We start from the raw sequence: 16,011 nt of genomic DNA, 5'->3' as shown, positions 1-16,011 counted from the left end.
CTGCACAGATAAAGCATGCCATTTGATCTCCTAAATTGTCAGAAGAGATACCAGCGCATGTTGTGACAGCGGTGGTTGAAGTTTAAAAACAAAGGGAATATATATGACAATATTGTATGTGTACCTGATGCTATATTGATTCTTCAACTTGAAATTCCCTGGGGTTAGGCCTGAAGGTCTTCGATACGTCCTTGATGCGAGTTTTTACGCTATTTTGTCAAGTACAAATCCCTATGGTAAACGCGGATTTATAAACGCTTCCCTTCTGGTAATGATGGCTGCCATCACCGCCATATTGAAAAGGAGTAGGAGCTGATCATGACATAAACGAGCATATCAAGATAAAACAGTATACGCTAAGCTTATTCTATCACTAACAGCTTAACGTCGGTAATCGCAGCATACACGGAGGTGACCATCAGGCTTTGTTACTAGCACTATATTTTATTTTATTTATTTATTCGTGTAAAATACATGTACAATATTTGATATAACATGACAAGACATTGAATTATGAACAAAATAAAACGTACATGCATTACACTTGTAACCATGTAGGTCGAGACTATATAACTTCGACTGCAAACGAAGGCGGCTCGAGGGACCGATAACAAAAATAGCTTTGGGACTGATGATGTTTCTTCTTTTTTAGCAGAAAAACCAATTGAAATAAATATTTGGACTGAGAAATGTTGTATCTGTGTATGTTTGATGCAATCGGAAAAGCTGCCACATGGCAGGAACATGCAGCAGAAATGCGCAAGATCTTCTCAAGATTACATACCAAGGTGACGCAAATTTTAATCCCTGCAACATTGCAAGCTTAGGGGTAATTGGATTGAGCGGATATGTCAACTTCATTGCATCTCATTTTCAATTTCGAGCATGCAGCAAGGCCTCAGCATGCTCGCCACATGTTGGAATGACAGGTTGATGCATTACTCTCATTGTGGAATGAAAGGAGAATGTTAATTGAAAATGGGATCAGTTAACCTGCGTGCAGAAAGAAGATTTTTGTTACAGTACAAACGGCCAAAGTCATTATTTTGGCTTATCTTTAGAGATGCTGCCAAGAGGAGTCAGGTCTGGGTAGAAAACGTCGACCAGACAGCCAGAAATAAGAGGGAACTGGCTCCAACTGTTGACTTAATAGACAAGACCATACCATGTAGTCGTTCAATATTGTTGAAGTCGTGAATGAAAAGGAGGTAGAACAAAAAGAAGAAGAAAAGGAGTGATTTAAGTTCCTTGGCTGAATGGTGCTGCAAAGTGATCTGGATGAACTAGTAATGATGAAACAGCTGCACAGAACATGTTGAATACCAAAATGGGCCCACTACCTCGCTTCATTATACCACACTCTTGAAAGAATGGATTTCAAATGGAATGATCATTCATTATACAAGTTAGCGATGGTTCCTTCTTTCTGATGCACATAAATGATGGAGCAAAAGGAGCCGATTTCCCTTAACCCCATAAAAGAAACCGTTTTTCTAAAACAAATTAACAAAAAGTGACAAAATGAAAACCGACATTCTTCTATCCCGATGGATGCATCACTCGGATTTTATGAAAACCTTTAAAGATTTTTTGCATACTTTTTCTTTTAAAAGATTTCCAATTTTACGCGCCCGACTCAATCTGTCGGAGTGTTGCGTGACTCACACGACTTCCGACATTTGTGGCAAAAATCATTACATTAAAGGTTACAAGTTTGAATTAATTCATCAATTTATCCGGAATGCATCCAACCATGAAGATTTGTAAAAAGGTTCAACAGCCCAGGTCGAGAGGGAAATGTAACATGATAGCTCCAATCTGCTTTTGATGCCAAAGAAAAGTTGAGGTTTGCTGGTGATTGTCTTAATTCACCAGGGTTTCACCTCTACTGCCTATCTCCTTTGATTCATTTTGTTCATGCAGGGTCTTTAGGTTGGTCCCTGAATCTGCCTTTTAAGTTGGATAAATGTGGAGTCGACTCATGGTGATTGTTTGAATACACTAGAGTTTTTCTTCTGGTGCCTTTCTGTTCATCGTATGAGTGTGGAGTCACAAGGGAAGAAGAAATTGATATGCTGTTTTAATAACCTGAATATTTCTTTCAAGCAATTTGATGCTATCATGCTTCCTTCCCAGTTTCCTGAGGGAAATTGAAAGAAGACGAAGCATTTAATTGTCTGCACTGTGTTGCGACGAAGCACCGCTTAGATATGAATAGAAGTTAAATGTAGTCTTTTTAGGGATTAAGTCATAGATGTATGTTTGGCTACAACTCCGAGTGGTGATACAGACACAACCAACGTCATCGGCAATCATAATCTCTTTTTGTCAAATTGGCTATGTTGAGAAAAAAAACCCATAAATCTACCACAAAATAGGTGAAATTGAATTCCATACACGTCGAAGGGATCGATACAGGTTAGTCACCACATCTCAGTCAATCGCAACACGTAACAGGTTCAATTTCTTCCTTTAAAGAATGTATGATACATTTTTTGGTCAAAGGCGAAGGTCCAATTCTAGACCACGAAGCGTAATTGATGATGGTACAATCGGTAGCTCACAATTCTATACACTTCGGTTCATCAGATTAAGATTCCCTGTACCAATTTGTTTCAGCGTTGGACGTAAAGATGAAAAGGTGAACTCAAGTAAATTGCCCCAAGTCACAACCCATCCAGTCTATCTGGAACGAATACAACAAAAACTACCGGCGCCGTTAAGACAAAATTCGCTAATAGCAAGATCCACCTCGTCGTTTCAGACCGAAACGCTTCATCCCGTGCTCAATTTTTTCTGCCTCACTAAGCGGGTTTACTACGTAATGTGTCGCTGTCTGTAACCAAAGGCAAACGAAAGCTTACTGCAAAAAAGGGGTAAGGCTAATATAAAGAGAGCCGTTCGTTAAAAGTTTTCGTACACCGTATTCTGCCGAGTTTACTTTACTAGTATTTCACAAAGCTTTTCCCCTTCATGATATACTTTATGCAGTGTGATGATGGACTTTAAGTTTTTATCGTTGCTTTACTTACTCGTTTCACTGAAGAATCCAACTTACTATCTCAAGAGTCAGTCGCATAATTCAACCTACGTTTTATAGAGAAAAAGACCACTGTTATGTTGTTGCCAAGCATGATAAATCGCTCTTGCAATATTGATCAATTCATGAAGAAATTAAAATTCCTACCAAATCAGCATTCCCATTAGAACTTTACTTGTAATCAATTTAAATGCCGCAGCGGCGCATGCTTAACACTGGCAATTATGCATAAAAACATCCGAAGCATGAAAAACCATCCGACCTTATCACTGCTACAGTTTTTCATTAATCTTGAACATGTTTAACATTTCAAGCAATAGAAAAAAGTGTTTCCAAAGACTTTAGAAGTTAGAACGATGATGGAGGATCTAAATCACCTTCTGCATGTTTATCATTCTGAAGCATGCGTCAATTGCCAACATGCGTTACCACATGCTTGATTACATTTCTAATCAAACATGGCCGCCATTTAAATGAGCTGTGACATCATGGGAGATGTATTTCAGATTGATGGGACCAAAGTTCATCATTATAAAAAAGGCATTGCTAACGATGGCGTAGACCACTTAGAAGACCAACAGAGACTAGCCTCAGGTTCCGGCCTATAGGTGGAGCAAGCACGTAAGAATATCAAGGCAGGTGAACAGACGCACTTCGGACTGATTAATGGCAAACAGTAACAACATGTTCATGTTGACAGATCCATAACATGTTTTAAACCAAGAAAAATTTGAGAATAACAATTTGTTCATCATGCACATGAAAATACCTGCAAAGAAGCAAGCAACTGTTATTGCAATCGGTATCTCGTTTCCGATAGAAAAGAGAGTAAATAGAATTGATCAATTTAACAGGCAAAGTATACCTTACAGAGCCAAACATCAAGGAATACGTCTCCGTCGCTTCCAAGAAAAACACTCTTTGAGTGGATGTTGTTTGAGGAGAGTTTTGAATGAACTTCTCATTAGAGAGGTGCAAGTTGGCTACATTCTGAACGGCATAACAGTAATCTCTAAAGTTAACCAGATACCCATTCCTACACAGACATATATCTGACGAAACCTAGTGAAGTAAAACACCCTTCACGTTGATTTATTAATCTGCATACCTGAATACCATGTAACGTCGCACGCTCTGCTACCATGTAACGCCGCTCTGCTACCATGTAACGCCGCACGTTCTGCTACCATGTAACGCCGCTCTGCTACCATGTAACGCCGCTCTGCTACCATGTAACGCCGCGCGCTCTGCTACCATGTAACGCCGCACGCTCTGCTACCATGTAACGCCGCACGCTCTGCCACCATGTAACGCCGCACGCTCTGGATACGGGATGTTGGTTCTAATAGAGTGGGATAAAACCCCATTAGCGACACTGCATCACATGAATGTCCCAGCTATTTCAACTTTTATACTACTTTATTCACCATGGTCGGTTCGAACTTTATTACCTCAGGTAACCGATATCGATATGGCTGATGTGCACGCGATCTGTGTTAATAATGGCTGCCAGGTCACGTGACCGACCTATCGTCTGATCAGGATTGATGTTTGGATATCTGTTTGGAGATCTGCTCGGATTCATCTGTTGCAGCGTTCAATTTGAATGATTTTAATCGGCAATGGATCAGTGTTTAGAAAAGCTGATTTCGTTTATTCATGAAAGATTACAGGATTAACCGACGGCTATGGGAGGCGTCGGAAAATCACTTTTTCCCGTTCAATCGGGCCGGCGATATGCATCAGAAACCGGTAAAAGGCATTCCGATTAAATGGTAGGAGGCTGAAGCGCCAATAAATACTTCATAGGCCAACCATCTCTGATCAGAATATGATGCTCTTTGTCAAATACCACAGCTGTGACAGCAATGTATTGACGATAAATCCCGAAGTCCTGCCACATTTCGACAATCACACCACTTACATCCTAAAATGTTATCGTGGACGTGTTTCAAGTAGCACAACCAGTTTCAACCACTTTCAGTCACTATCTAAAATTAAAGGCAACTTAGGCAAATTACATTCCTGACGATTTCACCAAAACTTTCCCGTTATCTCGAGAGTGGTTTAAGCAGTAGTTTGAAGGATTTCCGTTGGGCTATTTCCATCAGCAACTGCAACGCTCGTCACGGAAGCATCACCACCATTTCACGGTACAGCAACGGATTCAATTCGTGATGGAATTCACGAGAAGATTACTTAGGGGCGAATTCGTGTGGGATTACTGCTGCTCGGGCAAGCAAGCAGCACCGTATGGCTTAGGGCACTGGGTCGGAAATATGTATATATGATAACGATCGCCTCGAATGAATATGATCTTGATGGAATAAGTACTTACCAGTATACTGATCGACAGTGAAATGAAGCCGAAGAAGGTCGAATAAATCAGTTTCGCTTCCTTGATTTCTTATCTGTAGCCCCCAAAGCGATATCATCCGTCACGTTTGGAGATGTTATCTTCTGATAATGTTACAGAAATTAGGTGTAAAAGTGATAATCTTATGCTCCGATGTCTAATTGAATCTTATAAGGCCTACACGACATATCATGACAGACAAAATGACCCGTATTCCCATACTTAAATCAAGCAGGTCATGTGGAAGCCACGTCAGCCAAGGACGCTAGATGGTAAGTTATGTCCAACAAAGGCAGCCTCATTTGCTGCGGATATGCTCTATAGCCAGACTTCCCCAACTGACTCCCTTTCCTCGCTTCTCCATCTACAGGACTACTCTCGCCTTTCCTAAGCCTCAATGACATGCATGCGTCAGCACGTCCGTGATAGACTACCACTTTTGTGATCCCGATACGTCTCTATAAACAAGCCAAATCTTCTGAAATATCCAACTACTGCACTGGCATAACCCACATGATAATCACTGAACTGTCAACCAATAAAACAATGCCGCTGAATCGATTTGGTTGACGTTTCCATTTGGTTAATTGAAGTTAAATGTCTGTTAATACATTTATCAGGCTATTCAATATCTATTCTCCATGGTTTAATCTGTCAATATCACATTTGAGATATGCTGCTGCATCGTGCAACAGAAAGGTCCCAGCGTATTACTAGACATGGTCAGGTATAAATCAAAGTCTAGTCATCCATTTAAAATTCAGAGGGTCGACGCGTTCTAGAGAAATATTGAAGATAACGTAGAAATCTTGGAGTGTGGAGCCATAACTGAAATATCAAACGCACATACCGCAGCTAGGTTCCATTGCTATTTCAACTAGCTACCATTACAACAATGAAAGAACTCCATGGATCAATTTTAAATCCTTGCAAAATCGAACCGAAACTTACTTTTTGTAGGAGCATCTTTTAAAATGTGCACTTGGAGAAGACAATCCGCATGCTTGGCATGAGACTTGCTCCAAGGATTACCCTTCTTATGCACATTCCAGTGCCTGCCTCGATAACTAGGAATGTCATTAAATGCAACCTCCTGCAGCTCATGCTGAATCAACAGATGGGTGAATTGATTTCTTGGAGCTACGTGAGGTCCCTGTTGTGGTGAACGGCTTCAGCTAACTAGTTTACTCTACTTGTGTTGGTAGTGTTGCTTTGATGTGAGCCATTTGACTTACTTTATCCATTTATTATTACTGGAAAATATCAAATAGACGAAAAATGTCTTGGTACTATATTCTTCGGTCTTTTTAGATATTAGTACATGAACTTTCTTAGTCTTCCACTCACTCCGAATATCTCTCTTTCAAATTTGTTTCGCTACATTCACGTTTGAGAAATTCTGTGGAAACAGCAACAGTCCACACAGAATTTAATTAAAAATGTGAATTGAATACCTTCTCAATCCAACTGCAATGAATGAACACTGCTGTATTTTGTTTTGAAATTTAATCAATCTCCCCCATATCTTGGCATCAGTTCTTCAGTTTACTGATTATTTAAGCATACATTGAAATTCAAGCAGTTAATTAAATTTAGTGACGACCTTTCCAGTTGGGCTATCCCGAATAAGCGCCACCCTGACTAGAATTATATTGCCCTCAATAGAAAGATGTCACCCTAACAAGGTCATTTGCTGCATTCTGAAGTGAAATGTTGTCCCTATCATAACTACCGTGCGGTATCTTGAGCGTGGTGCTATCTTTTTCTTCTTACGATATTGCATCCATTTGCCCAAATAGAGAGAGAGAGAGAGCGAGCGAGAGGAAATACACTTAGCCATCAAAGTTTGGTGTTTTTCCGGTCTTGAGTAGGCAGCTACTTCGTTCTCGTTTTCCCCTAGCGATCAAAGTTATTTCCTCTTAGTGACAGAGGAGGTAGCTATCAACAATGCTTTGATATCCAATAATGAAATCCAATTAATTTGGTGCGGTCCTATCATTTGCTGCGGGAACATCAGGAGAGCGTGACTCCAGCAAGATCTTCCAGCGCTTTTGGGGTCAGATTTAGGTCGCGATTGGCAGAATCATTTTCCTATTCTGCACAACCACTGTCTGGGCATATGACAATCTGACGCAGTGACATGACAAGAGAGGAGAGGCTGTAGTACTTTCAGCAACATTTCAAATGTACCTTATAGAGTCAGTCAAATGGTGGAAAAAACCTTTGGTAGCCTCTCTCGCAATTGGTTCCACCGGCCAAGCAAACACCGACGTCAGACTATTAAAATAGACCCTGGCGAGAGTATCAAATCTCATCCTGTACCAACTTCCTCCGAAATGCCACCAAGCTAATAACATCTATCCAGGCATAATTTTACCGGAAGTGTTCCATCGTTGGACTTCCGGTTACAGGTAAAGCGTTTCGTTAGCTTGTCATTCTGGTCACGCGCGTCTCCAACAACTGACGAGAAGCGCCGGGAGGAAAGTGAACTTTTAGCTTGAGATCACATCAGCAACAGGACATCGTAGCCTGAGACCAAAATCGTAAACTTTACTAATTGCTATACACATATCCTGATGGCCTATAGTGGATAAGGTGTCTGCCTCGTGAACGAAGGTCAAATGATCGAGCGCCGTTAGCTCTTCCTAATGCTTATCAAATATAAGGGAAAATTGCCTTCTCGCTTGGTGCAATGCCTTAACCTCCTCCCGAATGCCCCTTCACCACCTATCCTACGTAAATGCGACCTCAACCAGTTAACCGTATTAACATTGCTTTTCACTATGGTCTATTTTAAGGCACACTCAGGAAAGTGTGCGCGTGACAAGAATGAGAAACAGGCGACATTTCAGTGGCATCGATTGGTTTTCTAAATACTCTCATTGCTGCGACAGGAGAGGTAGTAGTTAAGAGATTGGGTCAGACTCAGACACGATGTTGAGGTGTTATTATTGACTGCTTTTGATGAATGTGGATAGCTTTAGCAACTTTCTAAAACGATAAGTTGAGTCTAATGGACATATTCTTGAGCAAACTTAATTGATTAATCAAATGAATTATCGCCTTCTATCAGACTAATCACCCAAATCGCGCTAATTTGTCGATGATCAGGAGACGGTGATTTCATAATGGTGGCATAATCACATCAATTAGGTGGTCAATATCCGGGCTCGCAAAACAGTTGCTGGTATGGACCAAGATAATGAAGCATTTCGTTACCTTTTCAGAAATGGCACCTTTAATGCATTTGTTAAGTAAAGTGTTTAAAAAAGGACATACAAACTCAAAACAATTCCATCCTTTTATTTCTTCAAGCAAATCAAATTATAAAACTGTATTCATCAATCATGTTCTCCATTCTAATTGACGTCCTACAGTAATTCTTATTCATTCCTTTATTTTTTCTTCATGATATTAAATTGTATCAAAACGCTATCAAAGTCGGACAATGACAAGCATATAGCTTGGTGGATTACTTACGTTAAGAACATATACATTAAATTGGTTTCATCAATTTCACTTTATCAGTAAAATGAAAAAGAACTTACTCTTTTAATGGTTTTTCAGAATCAATTATTTCTAAAGTAGAATGGACGTCTGCCTCATTCAAAATCTTCAAATAAGCAATTGAGTTTGTAGGGTTTTACCGAAGTAAAAGTCCACGCCCTATCTGCTGTGTAACTCCTTTACCCATTTTTTTTTCAAAGTTGTTTTTTCTTAAAGTTGAAATGAGTGTTTTAGACCTTGATTTATGTATGCCATGTAGTCGATACATACTCTTAATCAGAGGTTTACACAGTTTACAGGGTTGATGCAGTGCCCGACAAAGAATGTTCAAATTCTTCATTGCAAGCTATGCACCTTCAACGGGTTAAACCATCTCCTTTTACTGAAGGCGCCGGAGACAATAAATTGCTATTTATTTTTCATCCCTGACAGCAAATGAGATAATGACTCAAAGAACAAAAGTTGAAAAATAACATGGCTATTTTGCAGATCACGTGACCGTGTGAAATTGATATTTTGCCAAAGGAAAGAAAAGCAACCTGTTGCTATTGCAGTATTGGATATCCTTAAATGTGTTGCGTGCGTTTTACGACATGTCGTAATTCGACGCCTGATTTCTTCAGTGTGGTGATTTGACACATGTTGTGTGATAATTTGTCATATTACTTGTCATGCGAAGCAGCGAATTTATGAGATAGATGGAATAAAAATTTGATAATGCCTACAGTGAGAATATTGACGTGATATTGATGCTGCGAGAGTGTTAACTTCTTGCATTCCCTTGTTAAGAGGAGATGTCAATGTTCAGATGCCAAGAAGGCACGACTTACTTCTCAGTGTTATTATTATGTTGGCCGCGGCTATTCTTACGACGATCCCTAATGCATTTTACATACAAACTACTGGTTATTCTTACGACGATCATTTTCACCTTTTTGGGCCTTAATCCTAACCCTGACGCTCACCCTGACCCTAACACTTACTCCTAGCGCCAACCCTAACCCTAACCCTTCCTTTACACTAGTCTTATCTCCCTAGATCCTCAGTTTAATCTCTGAAATCGCATAAATCCTAAGTTACGACTAGTCGTAAGAATAGCCACTTTGTATTATGTTGTTGTTTTTATTCATAAATTACTGTACAAATATCCGTCATATGTCAATATCAAACAAAAGAATGATAAACATATGTTGTTTATGGAACATGATGTCCCAGAGTGTCAGTCGTCAATCATATGTGAGCTGGTCAACCATTCTGGTGGATTTCTCCCGAGCACCGTCATCAGAGCAGCATGAATCATATACAATCATCTAGGGATACTACAAACAAGATCACCAACTAGCCTGGGGTGCGATATCGTAAGTCAATAAGGCACACTGTATCATTCCCTTATCCTTTATTACATATCAAATACATGCAAGTGAATAGATAAACCATACTAGTAAAAATGAGAAGACGATGTGTGTGCACAGCATAGCACTAAAATATGGCTTCTAGCTGCAGTGAAGTGAGCACAATGCGAGGTAAATGCAGAAGAACATGCACGGTCCTTCAGTTTCTAACATGCCACTGTGAAACATAATAGGTCAATAAAGCCAAATGTATCATCCCTTATCCTTCATAACATTTCAATTCCATGCAAGCTTCAGGCTTATAAACACTTGAGCGAAACTGAAAGTACGCTATTTCTGCACAATCCACCAAAGTTGCTCAGAACTAAATTATTATTATTAAATTATTAAAAACATTTTTATAGCGCTTAACATTGTTAAAACTTTTAAGCGCTTTACAATTTATAATAAAACAATAAAACATTAATACATGATAGAATAAAAGTCATTACTAAACAAAACGTGCAAAAAAACAACAAAAAACATTAAAAAAAACAAAAAAACCAAAAAAAACGTCGGGGTTCGCTGGACATAAAGCTGGTTGGCTCTTTGTATTGTCGTCATAACAAGATATGAATATCCTCAAACATCTACCAGGAATTCATTTGAAAAGTCTATCATTTTTTCAGAACTTGAACAAAGGTTAATCAAACCAACAATGGTTAGTCACCCCAACAAGATCTAATGAAGTATCACCATTTAGGGTAACTTTGCCAAGCCTTGTTTGGTCATTCAATTCCTTTATAAGCCCCATGTCATCTTTAACCAAATGTTATTTTCGAATTCCTCTGCTCCAATTCCTCCTTTCTTAGTCATAAAGAAAAAGACGAGGGAAAACTAAACAAACCATGCATCACATCCTATTGTTTTATCACATCTTCCGCAGAACTGCACCAAGAATCTAATTGTTAAGTCACTAATCGTTTCTGTCTACTAGGTGTCATTCCGATGCATTAAAACGTTAGTCAGTTACAGAAGTGCTGTCGTGTTTTGTCTATTCCATTAAACTTTAGAGAACATTGTCATTCCACACAAAACTTCATTTTGACTCTTGGTTTCCTAGGATTTTTGGTATCGTCGTTTCCCCATTACAATTAGTGATTCATTTTTACAACTTGAACTGTCGAGTCCAATTCACATTAGAAACTCCTTGTGACTTATGAGGATTTCAATTTGACAGTGAGAGCAAACGTACGCTTCTCTTAGTCACTGGCTTAATGAAACAATTAATAGTTAAAGCATCGTGAGTGGGGTTGTCCAATGGTATTAGCTGAAGGGGAAATTGGAGTAATGGCTGATCATAGAGCACGAAAAGATGTCATTTTAGGGAGATGAAAGTCTGTTTCTAATGAATTCTGAATCTGAAAGGTTTGGACTTGCGATGTGGATTCTGGCAAATATGGACAGCCCGGTCATGTAGTTATATGTCTGCTTTTCAAACACATTACAGCTGTCCTTTGAATTTTCATACATTAGAACAGTTGGCTGCTTCTGTGTTTTAAATACAGTATCCCTGTTTGACACCGAACTCTAGCCCTCAGCCTAGTCCTTCCTTTGCCAAAACTTTCATTTAGATGCTTTAGGTTACTGACGTATACTGTCAAAGAAAAGGTGGTGAATAATTATGGTCACTCTACTTCTTTGACCTTAGTCATCGCAAGAGTTCCAAAAAGCAAATTCCAGCACAGCAACCACAAGATCATGTCACCCCCAAAGCAAGTGTTCACATCTTAGTCATTTAATGACAGTTTCGGCATTCAGCATAGTCAACTCACACTTTGTCTCTTGTAATAAGTCAAACACAATCAGAGGCAAGGTTCACTTCAAATGGGTGCCGGCTTATATTAGATCTTGTTGGTTAACTGACCCTGTGCCTTAGTCATCCACTGTGTCAAACGAGCCGAAATTAGCCTCCTCTGCAGGATGCATGAGGCCGAGGAGGAAAACGATGTTTCCTGTTCCTACACTCACCTTGTTTCACATGATTGCCAAGGGGCAGAATGCAAGTCCGCGATGCACAACTATCTCTAAGGGTTTTTATAGAGCTCACCCTACTGAAAAGACAAGCCATATTTGGCTTTGTAACTCCTATACTCAAATGTTAGGCGCCTGCCTGATGAAAATTCACATCATGTATATGATTTATCTTCGCAGACAACTTGCTGCTCGAAGTTACATTAGGTACATAGAAAATTAATTTAATTTCAATTTTTAACGAACGACAATTTATGTAGACTTTTCTAACCCGATACCTTGCCCCCAGTAATCCTGAAATAAATTTGGACTTCATTATGCTAATCATACATCTAAATGTTTTTGATGAGAAATATTGCATTCATGACACGTGGCCTGAGATTGAAACAAGAGCAATGGGTCTAAATTGTCCTTGTTCCTGCCTTTGATATGCAGTCAAGCGGGCTGTGGTACAGTGGACGCGAGCAGATTAGCACAAATGAGGTTCATCAGGACTTGTAATAATGCCCAATGCTTGTGTAACTTTGATATTATTGTTTGAATTCTTAGCAGAGATAAGCCCTCTCACGGAATTTTTGTGAAAAAAATGCTATGAATCATGGTCAGGGGAAGCAACGACTATCTATAGTTTCGCCGAGGGCTTTGAAGCTTTTCTATTTGAGTGTTCCAATGAAACAAGATTGGTACAATATTCCTGTACTATACGGTTCACCTTTAGGATACCAAAACATGGACAAGGATGACAGACCTGCCGAAAGCCTATCACTCAAACGGTAAACGGATTGAAAAATATTCAAATGTGAGGAAACATCAAGATGATGAAAAGTAGTCATTTACAAATTGCATCAATCTTTGTTACGACTTTTGATGATTATGAGTCTCCTATAGAGCAAAAAGAATTCTACTTGAAATATGTCCCCAGGTCTCGTTCTTTACACCAATTAGCATCTTCCTCCTGCTTCCTTCTCATCATGATTAATTTTAATTAAGTTTAATTCGCTAATTGGCCCGAGGGGTCTAATTAATGTTCTCTGAGATGCGGATTCGATTTTTTATTTCAATTGCTGACTTTGATTTCGATTCCTGCTCTGCGACTGAAGGAAATTGCTCTCTTTTTGCTTTTGTTGTTATTTTAGTCAAAGCTGTAACCTTATGTCATCATGTAAATGTGACAATGGAAATCATGCCCTGTTTTGTAACTAATTCAATTTGCTATAGGCTATGCAAAAACACTCGACTACATTGGTATCTTTGGCAGAGCCATAGCTATTCCTGGTATATTCTTTACAAAAGTTTTTTGAAGTACAAATGTTTGGTTTGCATATAAAAGCCAAAGACTTGATCAACTGCAAACTGAAGAGCGATTAAACGGGAAAGTGAATACAGTGTTATCAACAGGACTGATAGTAATGGCTTAATCACAATTTTAGGTGCATATGTTTGATATGCTGATCAGCACTCATGATATTTTTCTATGTTGTCAAAGAAACCCAAATATTCACTGCAAGTATTTGCTTAAATGTTCATTGCCTTGACCCTTCTACATTGATCCTATTGCACATGAATGAATAAAAATTGCACTTGGATACCTTTATTTATGAAAATGCTCATTACCTATTTAGCGTACCTCACCGACGATGACAGCCGTCTCCCTTTTTAATAAACTAAAAAGCAATGTATGATATACCTGACAGTTTTCACATCAACTCATCACACAACGTGTGAACAAAAATTACTTATTTACACAATACTTGCATGACATGGTGTGGTCCATTGCTACAGTTTATCAGCGACAAACTGGATGGAAAATGCATGCTTTGGGGTGTTTTCTGTGACATGTACACAGTATAGATGCATGTGATATATTTCCTTGTTGATAATGGTAATAACCGCAGAAATCATGAAATAATGATAAACGGTTGATTGCTGGCTTTTATTGGTACTAATGTCAAACCCATTACATGTACCGATTCCTGTAGGTGTGAAATAGACGGGCTTTCTGATAATGTGTAGAATGTTATTTGAATGAAAATGCTAATGTGGAGATTCTGTTATTTTGCCCTCATTGCAAAGACAAACTGTGCCTCATTCGAAATCTTGTTACACTTACGGCCAATATATTATACATACGTATTTGTCATTAAATGTCAAAAAAGTTTCAATAAGGCCAAAATGAATTTTCGAATTTCGATTTGAGCGCCAACTAGGACACTTCCCATAGTAAAATTGGCATTACTAATGTCTCAAAAACATTGCACTTCAAAGTAAAAAGAGGAAGACCCAGCATTTTAAATCACAAAACAAGCCTTATTAGCATAACGCCACGATTAGTGGTGAGATCTGGAAACATGAATCATTTCATAATTACGCATGCAGTAATCCATGAACAATCGCTACATGCTTTCATGAAAACCGACGTAATCTCAACCTTTTGATGTTGCCAACGATAACTCATTTTCTCCTAACTGCTTATCACTGTTCGTTTCATATTCTTGTGCCAATTCCACCTGGTGGATGATATGCATTCAAGTACAAGTGAAAAGGAATTGTCTGGTTGATATTATTTCTAACATTTGAAATAATAAGCTTTTGCTTCTACTGTTCATTTCACCTCAAACTCAACCAAAGTAACTTGCACACAATATCAATGAGCACAATGCTCATAAGTTGGAATCAACATTTCTGACATATCTTCTGTCTGGTATCCATAGAACCTCTAGTTGTCCGAAGTGCAAGCAGTTTCTGTCAAGAAACGTATCATATCTGCCCTCATTCACACACCAACTTAGGTTGGGATAAACTCGACACTCATCATGCCAATTCTTGTCATCTATCTAATTGTTTGTTCCATCAGACAAGCTTGCTTTGATTTGTTGATATAAGTAAAGGGTTATCTCACAGAAACCGAGGATTGAACGATGATTTGTTGACTATGACAGACGCAAATGTCATCTCAAATGTGTCAATATCAAGGTTGGTGCCGTTATTGCCAATTGAAAGAAATAACTTTTTCGGCAAAGTTCTTGGTGATTATTGGCTTGAGCTTTCTCTTTAACATTCCTGTTTTTAGAAAAAACGTTACCACTTCAATAATTACCATCAGCGAACACTATGCCATCCTGTGTTGACTGTGACAACACTCCCATCAGAGATGTGTCAATAATGAGGTTGATTTTGCTGGAAGAAATAACTTATGACTTTCTCGTACAAAAGAGCAGCAGACTATGAAGATGCTTGAGAGTAAAGGATAAAAAGCTACATTTAAAACTTCGAGTAACGAAAACGAGGAAATGATGACTTCATGTTGATATTTGAGTATCAGGGCAATTGGATTCCTAAAAGGCTTATTCCGGTTTTCATATGATGACTGCTGGTTATAACACGTCCAACAAGGTCAACGCTTAGAGGCATCAGCCCACGGTTTTCCTAAGGTCATGGCAATAAAAAAATATTTTCGGCTTGTCTCAAAATGTCTCCAGTTGCTGCAACTGCATCGCCTTAGGCCATCTGATTAGAAAGTATTGATTGAAAGTACAATAATGATATGTCAGCACCCAAGGCCAAAAAGCTCATTACTGATAAACACATCGTATGAATCATAGGATGTACCTAAGTAGTCAGTTTGAAGGTAATGGATTTGGCAGTATTTAATTGTTATTTAGTAAAGGGAAAGCAATGTTTGCTCTCACAGTGCTATTCCTGCTGTGAAGGTCGTCTGATGCTTTGACCTCGGGCTGTCCATT

General features: G+C 38.9%; 1 protein-coding gene across 3 annotated transcripts in view; it reads right to left on the bottom strand.

Annotated features, from left to right (window-relative positions):
- Positions 1-16,011, bottom strand: part of LOC135500849 (uncharacterized) — a 64,014-nt gene that overhangs the window by 32,170 nt on the left and 15,833 nt on the right. The window lies entirely within an intron of this gene.

This window comes from Lineus longissimus, chromosome 16 (assembly GCF_910592395.1).
Source record: "Lineus longissimus chromosome 16, tnLinLong1.2, whole genome shotgun sequence".
NCBI classification, from domain to species: domain Eukaryota; kingdom Metazoa; phylum Nemertea; class Pilidiophora; order Heteronemertea; family Lineidae; genus Lineus; species Lineus longissimus.
The sequence above is the reverse complement of the archived record's forward strand: the minus strand, read 5'-3'. Positions and strand labels throughout refer to the sequence as shown.